Below are 12,356 nucleotides of genomic sequence, written 5' to 3'. Positions count from 1 at the left end.
CAAGCACCCGCAGAAGCTGCTGCCAGTGTAAGCAGAGGGGACAGCCCTGTTGGGCGGAGGGCGGGGGGCAGATGCCCCCTGTGCCCCACGACTAGTCGCCTATGCTCAAAGGGAATTTATAAAACACCTTTCATAGCTGAGCCTATGAACTTCACTTCGTCAACCTACTGGATACAAAAAATCATGGACTAAATATAGGCGTTGGATTTATGGCACATTACAACCTGCCTACTATCTGATACCCCAGGTTACCACTCTAGAGCTTACCAGCTACCTTTTATCACAAGATCAGTATTTCCTTCCCCCCTCACACCTGTTTCTCACCCTTTGTCATCATCCCCTGGCCCTCACCACCGTGCATTTGCATTTTCACTGACCTGCATTCTTGCATACTAGCTTTTGGCTTCTATCCCATCCAGTAAGACAGGGTCGGGCAATTATTTTAGGTGGAGGGCCGCTTACTAAGTTTTGGCAAGCCATCGAGAGATGCATGACAGGCAGGCAGGGGCAGATAAATATTAATTTTCTAAGTTTTTGGGGGGCCCCAAGAGCCGGAGAGAATGGCCTGGTGGGCCACATCCAGCCCATGAGCCGCATTTTGCCCACCCCTGCAGTAAGATCACAAAAGAACTGCAGATGCTCCCTCTGCCTGAAAAAGGTGTTTGTACCTGAAAGCTTGCAAAGAAGAATTTTTCCAACTATTTTAGTTGGTCTAATAAAAGATATCAGATTTACCCAAAGAACCTTGTCTGGCAATATTGTACAGTACTTCAGAACAGGAAATAAAAAGGAGCCAGTAATCCATTGAGAGATTACTAGGACAGCTGGTCTTTCAATGTTATTTGCTCCCACAAAGAATGTTGATGTAAAAACTAATGTGCTTCTGTATGAGAATTTTCTTTAAAAGTCTTGCATTTTGGACCATAGGAAGTCCAACAAATCGAGCTAAAGCTGAAATGTTTCACTTTTAACCAAGCATGTTAGACTGTGGTAACAAAATAAGAAACATTGTTTGGGGTTTCAGTTTCTGTTGCTAAAAACACAGGAAAAATAAACCACAATGTCAAAAATCCAACAAAAAGTACTGAGAATTAATATTTCCTTTTTTGAGGGGAAAAAAACATATTTTTTTGTTGGGGAGAAAACATTTCGAGTTAAAAAGCTGCCAATCCCATGTACAGTCTTTAAAATTCCCCAAGAGCTTTTGAAATGAGAACTATTGTAAATTAAGCTAAATTTAAGCTATTAATATTATCCCTTTTGATCCAAGCACTACACCGATACCCAGGGTCTTCAGGACTTCTTTTAGGAGAAATTGATGACACAGCTAAATATTTCTTTGCTGTAAACTTATTTGTTTGCAAAGAATGGATTATTCTTATTAATCCTAATAAAGTAAGAATTGAAAAATAGAAAGTTGTTTTTTTGCTCACAAGCCTGAGCTCCTTTCCAGCCCACACTCTTCTCGAGAGCTCTCTTTCTGTTTTCTTAAGGGTCACATGGCAAATGGTTTTCTGGCTGTCCTTGCCTTTTTCATGCTTTCCATGCTCAATTTTTGCAGTGTTTCTGGCTGCACCTACTCATACAGGTGTGCACAATTGCATCTAGCAGAGTTGCAGAGCATCCTCGCTGTAGTGTTTTGGATGACATCCTCTATGGATTCAGCCATCAAAGAAGCCTACTCACTTCTTCATCTCTTCTGAGTGAACGGCAGCCATTCCACCCACCCACTTCAACAAGGGTTCAACCTCCCTTCTACCATAGCATCATATTACTCCTTTTGATAACCAGCTTTGTAAGAAACTGATTTTTTTTTTAATTGCTTATTCTAGGACCTTTCTTCTACTCCTCACAGCCAAAGCAAGCTGTGGGGCCACGGACATCCTTCACATGCACATCTTTTCAGAGTGGAGAATGCAGAAAGGGGGCATGTTTTCAGACAAAGCCCTGCTCCATCAGATGCTTATGGAGGCTGGTGGCATGGACACTGTGTAAGATTAGTCATGTGTTGCAGAGTTAGAAATGCCAGGACAAGTTCAGGAGACACCTCAGATCTAACCTATCTATCTAATGGATCAGATTTGGACCGCTAGACCAAGCAGCACCCACAAGTACAGCCCAGCCTAGACCGATGAGCGGAACATATATACAGGTAAGCAACAGGGGCTGGGGCAATGCTGTGATTAGGGGGCCAGTGCACACATCCTCAGGAGGCCTCAAATGCCCCTACACAAACATTCATAGTATGGGAAACAAGCAGGAGGAACTTACCCTTCTGCTAGCTGACACCAACCCAGACATAGTGGGCTCACTGAGATGTGGTGGGACCCAGCGCATGACTGGGCAGTGAATATCAAGGACTATAGGCTGTACAAGAGGGACAGGACAGGGAGGAAAGGTTGGGGGGTGGCGCTCTACATTAAGGAGGAAAACACATCCTCACCAGGTAGCACAGAGTCAGAGGAGGGGCACTCTGAAGTGCTCTGGGTTAGAATACAAGTCAGTCAAGGGGAAAGAGACTTAACGGTGGGAGTCTACTACAGACCACCCAACCAAGGGGAAGAGCTTGATCAGGAATTCATAAGTCAGCTCACGGAGGTAGTTAGGTCAAAGGACATGGTCATCATGGGTGACCTGAACTTTCCAGACATCTGCTGGGAAGAGCAGTCAGCCAGGTCTAGACTGTAGGTTCCTAGCCAAAATGCAGGACCTCCATCTAACCCAGGAGGTGCACAGCGCCCCCAGGGGAGATGCCTTGTTGGACCTGGTGCTGGCCACAGGTGATGACCTGGTGCGGGGGCTGTGGGTGCTCGACCACCTGGGTGACAGTGATCATTGCCTCCTGGGATTCACCATCCAGCACAAGGTGGCAAGGCCTGCAGCAAGGCAGCAGCCCTAGATTTCAGGAGGGCGGACTTCAAAGAGCTAAGGAGGATAGTCAGGGAGGCACTGAGGTCCAGGAGGGGAGGGGAGCCAGGTGTCCAAGAATGGTCGCTCCTTAAGGAGACAATCCTCCAAGCCCAAAAGGAGGTAATCCCAACACGGATCAAAGGGGGCAGGAGGGCACAAAAGCCCCCATGGCTTACCAAAAGCATCCGGGAATGTCTCCTTGCTAAAAGGGAGGTGCACACCCAATGGCAGGGTGGGGCCATCACCAAGGAGGACTATACTGTGGTTACTCAGGGATGCAGGGGGGTGGTCAGGAAGCCCAAGGCAATGATGGAGTTGGAACTAGCTTCCTGGATCAAGGACAACAAGAAGTCCTTTTTTAAATACATAGGGCAAAAAGAAGGTACCGAGTAACATGAGGCCCCTGCAAGACCATTAGGAAATCTGGTGGTCACACCAGACAACAAAGCTAATCTATTTAATGACTTCTTTGCCTCCATTTTCCTGAGCAAGGACCAGATCATATCCTCCACTGGGCCCCTCTCAGGCCCCAGGGGAGGCACACCCAGGCCAAGGTTTCAGGGAGAATCTAGTCAGGGAACTTCTGGAGGGACTGGATGTTTTTAAATCAGCTTGTCCAGATGATTTCCACCCCTGAGTGCTGAGGAAACTGGCAGAGGTCATTGCGGGACCCCTGGCACGGCTGTACGAGCACTCATGGTGCTCTGGTGTGGGGCCAGAGGACTGGAAAAGGGCCAATGTGGTTCCCATTTTCAAAAAGGGGAGGAAGGAGGACCCGGGGAACTATAGGCCAGTTAGTCTTACCTCGATCCTGGGTAAGCTTTTTGAGATTTATCCTGGCACATGTCCATGAGGGGCCATGGGGGGAGGTTATGCTTAGGGGCAGCCTACACAGGTTCATTAGAGGCAGGTCCTGTCAGACCATCCTGGTGGCCTTCTACAACCAGGACACCAAATCCTTAGACACAGGGGTAGGAATGGACATCGTCTTTCTGGACTTTCGGAAGGCCTTTGACACTGTCTCTCACCCCGTTCTCATTAAGAAACTGGGGGCTGTGGTGTCGACCCCACACAGTCAGATGTGTCGCCAACTGGCCGGAGGGCCGCACCCAGAGAGCGGTGGTGGACAGGTCATGTTCGACCTGGAGGGACGTGGGCAGTGGGGTCCCCCAGGGCTCGGTCCTCGGGCCCGCGCTGTTCAACATCTTCATCAGTGACTTGGACGAGGAGGTAAAAAGCACCTGTTCAAATTCACAGATGACACTAAGATGTGGGGGGGATGTGGGCACGCTAGAAGGGAGGAATAGGCTGCAACCGGACCTAGACAGGTTACAGGGGTGGGCGGATGAGAACAGGATGGGATTCAACACTGACAAGTGCAAGGTGCTGCACCGGGGGAGGAAGAACCAGCACCATACCTACAGGCTGGGGAACTCCCTTCTCGGCAGGGCAGAGGCAGAAAAGGATCTTGGAGTCCCTGTTCCCCCGAGCACTACCAGGAATGACCAGGAATAATGGTCACAAGCTGGCAGAGGGGAGATTCAGATTAGACATCAGGAGGCACGACTTCACAGTCAGGGCGGCTAGGATCTGGAACCAACTTCCAAGAGAAGTGGTGCGGGCTCCTACCCTGGGGGTCTTTAAGAGGAGGTTAGATGCACATCTTGCTGGGGTCCTTCAACCCCAGTACTCTTTCCTGCCATGGCAGGGGGTTGGACTTGATGATCTACTCAGGTCTCTTCCGACCCTACTAACTATGACACTATGAAAGTAGTCAGTGGTATATCTGGTAAAGTCATTAGAGTTCACACATTTATGCCAGTATATGAACCTGATCTAGAGACACAGGGATCAAAGGCAAATTTGCCATTGTTTCCATTGACTCCTTAGACCAGGTCCAAACGAGATGCTTAATTTAGATTTGGATCAGATGAAAAGTGCAACTCCTAAAAGGCATTCAGGTTCCCATTAAAACTAAAGGGAGTTAAGCACCTAATTATTTTTCAAAGTTGTGGGGCAAATCAATAGATATGGACCAAGGAAAGAGGAGGAGCGAATGCAAAAATCTTTCACTGCCTCTCCTTGCTGCCTCTCCTGCTTTAAGCATAGGGTGGCTGCTTGGTCACTTCACCTTCCTGAGTGTGCTGCAGACATCGAGATTCAACATCATTTAAGGGAAAAGGAGGAATTCCTTAAAGAATCAGGATCCACAGAATAAAAAACATAAAAATATCACTACCCTTTCTCTCCCAGACCTTTAAAAAATTGCCCATTCTTTATTACGCCTCTCTGATTAAGTGACTAGATCAAAACAATAAACTAGCTACCCAGAACTAAAACGCTGTGATCCAGGTCACTCAGTTGACTCGAATGGCACGTGGCTGGTTTATGCCAGCTGAGGAACTGAAACTCAAAGCCTGCTCTCTAACGATAAGGGCAAGATCCTGCTCTCTCTGCTGTGGCTGCAAAATCAAATAAATGCTGCTAACTTCAGTGGGATTAAGGTTGGTTTAAGATGAGCTCAGACTCTGGCTGCAGAAGCAGGATCTACTTCATGTTCCAGCATCATTGGATCCACCCACAAAGTCAACATTTTTTTTTGAGATATTAGGAAAAAAGAAAATAACAGATCCCTCATTGTTCTTAAGTATAACTACTATTAATATATGATGATAGCCGTGCCAGGAGTTAAGGGATAAACCTACTATGATGTAACAAGACAGTTGTTTTTAATTGTCTTAATATTTGAGATTTATTCCTGCTGTTACAAGACAGCACCATGTACAGCCGGGTGGTGTCTTCGCATTGTGATCCTTAATTACTTCTGCTTTTCTATCATCTGTGCTAGTTTCTTTACTTATCTCACACGTTTAAAAATTGCACAAGTAAGTGAACAAAATGTATCTGCTGCATGTGTTGGTGCTGCCCTTATATTTTGAAAGCTTATTAAACTATTGAGTTATTGTTAACTATTAGTGTTATGCATGTTACCAATCACCCTTGTTCCCTAATTCACGAAAGGGGTGGATCTGCAACAGAGGTCAGAGAGAGGCCCAGAGCCTCAACAAGGTATTTAGGTACCTAATGCCCACTCATGCTAATTAGGTGTGGGTGCAAAAGTATGTCTGGATGTCTTCATCTTGCCCCAGATTTTCAGAGGTTCTTAGGCACTTAACCTGCATTGAAATCAATTGGTGTTAGGACCCTGGGCCTAGCAACATTGATACCAATGTTAGGCACCTTGGTGTTTTGAAAAATCCTGCTGAGCACCTATCTGCGTCTTAAAATCTGAAGCAAAAACTCCACCTACTCCTTACTGCAAGTGTATGGCCTGGAATTGCAGATATATACACTGGATAAAAGCATAGTCAAATAATTGTTATCTCATCTTGTAAGATCATTGTCCAATTATCTGCATCAATGCCACCCCTCTGCCAGGTGGAAGAACTATGCTGTAGCTTTGCTGAGCTATTTCCCAGTGAAGGAGAAATAGGTGATGTAAAGATGGGGGACATTTTAAGTGTAACTTGCATTTTTTACATGTATGCACTGGTCCTGGAACAGAGATGGCCATAGCAAACAAACTATCCAAAACAAGAAAACCTTGCAAAAATCTCAGCCAACATCCAGTTCTCAGGAAATGACAGCATCCCAAAAATTCACTCTAGTTTGAGAGATGAGGGCAAAAAGCAGGTTCTCTTTGAACTCACCCCAGCTCCATCTCAAAGGAGTACTATCATAAATAAATCAACAAGACCAAAGTTCTTCCAAAACGACACACTTGCACACATGCAAAGAAAGTAATTTTGAAAGACTATGTGTAACTGTGCCATCTAGTGATTTTGCCTGAACAGTATAGATGGATTTTATATATGTTGCATACATATACGTACATTTTTAATATAAACAAACATAAATGCTAGCAGCTGCTCCTTGGTCTATTGTTAATTGCCCGGCTAGCTACATGTAAATCTAATGGAATAGGTGTAGCTTGAGGATTGGAGCCGGGTGGAAGAGCCTTAGAAGTTCAAGATGGCATTCTCTGTAGAAGGGGTAGCCAAGGTGAAAGTTAATGGAAGAAAAACGTCACTGCTCAGACAAGGCAAAACCGACAGGTGAAGCAGCGGGGATTCAGAAGAACGTGGTCCAAGTGAAGAGCAGATATCGACGGCACAGGTATGCCAGGCTATGTAGACAGAACTTGAGGTGGGAAAGGGGAGAGTCACGTGGAGTTACCCTGAGACCCCAAAAAGCCGGAGCTCTACTCCTGACTTCATTCCTGTGAACTCCAGAGTATCCGTGAACCCGTTGCTGTTAGCACCCTCTGTCTCAACGTTTATCTTCTGTGAAATGGGGATAATGAAACCAATGCCCTTTGTAAAGCACTTTGACATGTGCACACGAGAAGCACCATGACAATTAAAAACACTACTCTTAACCAGGTCCTAAGAGCTCAATCTAGTTTATAAACTGGAAGTCAGGAGATCTGGACGTGATTTCCAGCTTTGCTATCTGCTGCGTGACTGTTGGCAAGTCACAGCTTTCTGGGCCTCGGTTTTCCCTTTAAACTCTGTCTGTTTTGTCTGGTCAGACTGTTTGGGGCAGAGGAATGTCCCTTATTCTGTATTTGTGCAGTGTTTATCATGACAGAGCACTGATCATCACACTTAGGAGCTCAAGTTTCTATACAATAAATGACACTTGACTGTCTTTGCAACATTGGCTCTTGGGGGTGTTTGCAGCTAATGAGAAATCCTTTTATGATTCTTTTTTGCTCATCAGGCTGAGCACTTTGCATGAGGGGTCTTTTAGGAATGACATTGTTATTGTCGTTATTAAGTCAAACAAAAATGTGACTCTTTCCATCGAGCTGATAGACATTGGAGCAGCTCTTAAGCCTGCTGTGTGCCATTGATTCTGCCGTCTCCCCATTCTTCCTTACGCTAATCCTGACGCCTGATCTAGGTTTTTGTCCTGCTGCCATCGGTTTACAGAATCACTGCACATGTACTAAATACTTCTGTTCCACCTTCCGATAATCTGTAACAGTGACAGGATTTCACAGAAGCTTTTTCCAAGAGGCAGCTTCGAACGGCAGTGGATGTCAGACATGCTGTGAGGGCTTTTTCCTGCCTTTCATGGTGGAACACACTCAATCCGTCCTATTTTTATGATGTGCTGTTGTCCCTTTCAATTCCTGCTGAACAATCTCCATGCGTGGCACAGCTCCCCTGAATGAGCCTGTTGTCTGTGAGGGAGAGACAATGGGCCTTATTTAATGAGATTAGTTACAATAGGAAAAACAGCAAAAAAAAAAAAAGGCAGTTATAGTAATAAGACTGACTGTTAAACCATTCTTTTATGTGAGCTTGGCACCGGTTGTACCTTTTCCTGGACATTTGCCAATATCCTTCACAGTTTCAAGTCAGTCCTTGATTATTTTCTGTTACAATTTCCGCTCAACTTTACAGTTGCATGGCCAATGGTGTAATTCATTTCCGCTGTGAAAATTCTCCAGTATATTAACACTCCTGCTCCACTTGTAACTTGATCAAAGACAAGGTATCTGCTCTAATTTACTCTTAAGAAGCTTTTTTTGTGTGTGGGGGGCGGTTTGGTTTGGGGTTTGTTATTTTTAAGAGTAATATAGGTTTATTGTAAGCCATGTCTCCATTATAAAATGGAATCCTTGTTCTTGGGATAGAAGCCAAGAGCAATGTTGGCTGCTTGGAAACAAAAAAAAAGCAACCCCCAAAATAGCTGTCACACATCATCATAACATCGTAGTCTGATGTCCAAGAGTACATCCATGGAGCAAAAGTGTAACTTGTAGTCTATTAAAGGGTAAGTTGCAGCTAGGGTGAATGTGTTATGGCTAGGGTGGGGTGGACAATGAAAATCCATAACCTTGTAAAGTGCTTGTGTGATAGCAGATGATAGGAAAAGATAATCAATTATATATTTTTTTAAAAATCTACTTTAACAGAACGTTAACTTTGTACAGTCAAAGGTTGGAGAAGTGCCAGGATTAAGGTTTCTGGTGTGTGTCTATGCATTATATATATTGTATTTGGTTACAACAACACATCCTTTTTTTTTTTGTCTGAGCATGCCCATCAATTTTTGTTTAGGAGCTTCTTAAGCTTTATTCAGCCAAAGAAATCCTATGGATCCCCTAGATATAATAGGAAGTTTGGATGCTGCAGACACCCAGTCCAGCCCACTGTCAATTAAACTAATGGAATAGCTGATAGCAATGTATGCGTTATCCTTTATGAAGACCATTCACCAGAAGAGAATTAGAGGGACATGGGAATATTGGATTAAATTTCAGGTTTGAAGGGAACTAGGCCTTCTGCCCTTGTGCTCTTCCCCAAGTATCTCCCAGTACCTTACATTCCTACTGGCCTTATGCTCCTGTAGCTTTCCCATTGAAGCTTCTTGAGTGTTACTGTCTAATTCCCCCTTCTTCTGCTGCTTGACCTCCTTACACTTCTGTATTTGATCCCACAGGTTTCCCATCCCACCAGCATCCCCTCTTCTATTCCACCATTGCCATCTGCTTCTTCCCTTGTCTCCATTTTTGCTCCTGTCCCTGATTCCCCACCCTGTCATATGCTCCTGCCCCTGTTCCCTATACCTCTACTCCCACCTTTCCATGTCCCAGCCATCTTTCTCTTCTACACTGTACGAGCAGCACCAGAGGAGCACTGAGACCAAGACACTTCCTGAGGTCCAATACCACAAAATCCCCATGAGCTAAGAGGAATAATAACAGGGACAATGCTTTCTAGTTGCCTCTGCCCCATAAGTAAAGCATGCTCAGTTGCCCTCTGGGAGGGATGAATGTTTAGCCCACATTGGAGCTTTAATGGACTGGAGCATGCTCGGTTCAGACTGATGACCTTCACCAGTTCTCTGAAATTTCCAGAGGTTCATAAATTGGCCACATTTTCACCTAAAGCTCAAAGAGTACATGCAGAGAGATGCCAAATTCCAAATTCTTCCCTCAAAGCAAACCTGGATAATGGCATGGGTGAACTGGGCAGCTGCCTGGGGCCCGGACAAAAAGGAGGCCCAAAAATGAAAAAAAAAAATTACAATTGAGAAAAAAAAAAGTTTTCATATCATGCATATACGGGACTGGCAATGTTATCAGTTGAGAATGAACTGTTTAACGACATCGATACCACAAATGTGATAAAGACTTGTGCAACAACAACCAAATCATTATCTCTGGCCAAGAGGGGCCCGATACTAAAAATTTGCCTGGAGCTGCCAGTGGTCTAAGTATGGCACTGCCTCAAAGCATAGTGGTACAAGGCCATCTCAGGGAAACGACTTCACAGTCTTGAACTGTTTCAACTGAAACATAGAAAAAATCATTAGCCTGATGTAGACAGCTGGTACGTTTAAAGTTTGGCAAAGTTATAAGTAATTGAATTATAATGGAAAGCACTCAGCATCTTTAGTAGGGCTCCTAGATCTGTCTATAACAAGATTATATGAAGGACTTCAGTCTCCCACTATTATTCACTCACATCAAACAGCAAGTTACTTTACAAGTGCTACCATTCATTTCAGTGGGATTACACTCACAGTAAGGTATTAGGCAAGGAGTAGAGTTGTTTGACTGTGCTCCTAAGTAAATTATCTTGTACTGAGGAACTGTGTTATAACCTGTGTTTACACACCCAACCTTGATATAACAGAGTTTGTCTTGGTTGATGGCATCAAATTGAATAATGGTCTGTAACACAATAACAACAGAGTTTGTGCCCATGCAAAGGCAAAAACAAAGCACACGCTAACACATGAAAGGGCATTGCATGCTAGAGTACAAGTTGCTCAAGTGCATACAAACTGCATGGGGATGAGGAGCTTACAAAGAGCCAGCCTTCAAAACGTTACTGCTATTCTGATTTAGATTTCAATTATAATTAATCCCCCTTGCAGAATGAGCCGCTTGGTCTGAGGGTCAGGAGTAACATAATAATACTAATGGCAATCTTGCTTTCTTATTTTCTTATCACATTTAATGTTTTTTTGTGAACATTCAGAGGTCTGTAACAACATCTCTAGTCCCACAGCATCAGATGAAGTGAACCTAGGTTCACAAAAGCTTGTGATCATATGTATATTTTATTTAGTCTATAAAGATTCATATCTAGCTTCTCTTCATCTCTAGTGTATGGCATCCTCAGTTTGCTCCTTCAAGAGACGCAGCACACACATCGCCATCCTTCTTGTGAACTAGAGGGGTCAGCAGTTAGAGGGAGAGGATAATTCCATCTCCGCGCTATTCAGAAGGAATGACTTTGGCTAAACGTGTAAGGATTGATGTCAACCAAATCCCTTCTTCAAAGCCTGTTTTGGAAATGAGTTCATGGACTGACCTCATCTTATTTTGTCTACACTGCCGGCCCACCCACTCACGCCCTCCCAGTGTGAGCCTCAACAGGAGAGCCAGTGTGGATCAAATATGAGTTTGCATCCTGGCATTGCTCTCAGGTTCTCTGACTCAGGCATGCTTCTTGGCATGTGCCCAGGGTACCTCTAAGATGGGTTCATTACCTTATTTCCTGGATTTGGTGTTTGCTGTGTGGGAGAGACAAGACAGAGTGTACTACTCAGTCGCAGTCCAGAAGTGGCACAGAGGAGGTGTAGACATAACTAACCAACCTAAATCCAAGCATCTCAAGCTGCAGATATAAATTTGTTGTAAAAGGGAAAAGAAGTTGGTGCCTTTATTACATTGGCTTTGGTGGCAGATGCTACAAGATATATATCAGTGAAAAAAAAAGCAGGGCATCAGTGTGATTTGGTAGATGCAGAAGGTAAATGATAACCAACTTAGGCTGCTAGGTAGAAAGAAAATGCTATTGCATCCTAGTTAGTATAAAGATTATTCTGAGGACTGAAATGTCTTTTCAAGCAACATTTTTGGGGATTCAATAATGAGAAAATTCAAAACAGCCCATGGAATATTGATATTTTTTATTTTTCCCCCCAAATGTTAACCATAAGATATAGAAGAAATTGGCTACAAAGTTGGTGCTGGCAAGAAATGTCAATTATTTTGGCAATGGGTTGACATTCCTGGAGGAAACACTGTTTCTCTAGAATGAGGTCCATTTACAAAGACTGGAAGAACATCTTTTCACCATCACGTTTTTCCAGTGCAGGGGGAAAGATAAGACCTACGAACCACTAATGGGCTGCCCAAAGACCTTTTTAGCTACCTTAAATCTCAGCCAAACAAAAGCCAATGGAGGGAAAGCATGCCATTATGCAATACACAAAGGAGTACAGCACAGATGTGTAGGGACGCATCGGAAAAGCAAAGCTGAAAAATAATTTACCGCTGGCAAGAGAAGTTAATGACAAGAATGGGTTCTACCAAACTTAAACTGGCAGATGATAAAGAAAGATGAAGGAAACCCTGC

Source organism: Crocodylus siamensis, chromosome 1 (assembly GCF_052110815.1).
Source record: "Crocodylus siamensis isolate JL-2025a chromosome 1, ASM5211081v1, whole genome shotgun sequence".
NCBI lineage: Eukaryota > Metazoa > Chordata > Crocodylia > Crocodylidae > Crocodylus > Crocodylus siamensis.
Note: the sequence above shows the minus strand (reverse complement) of the source record.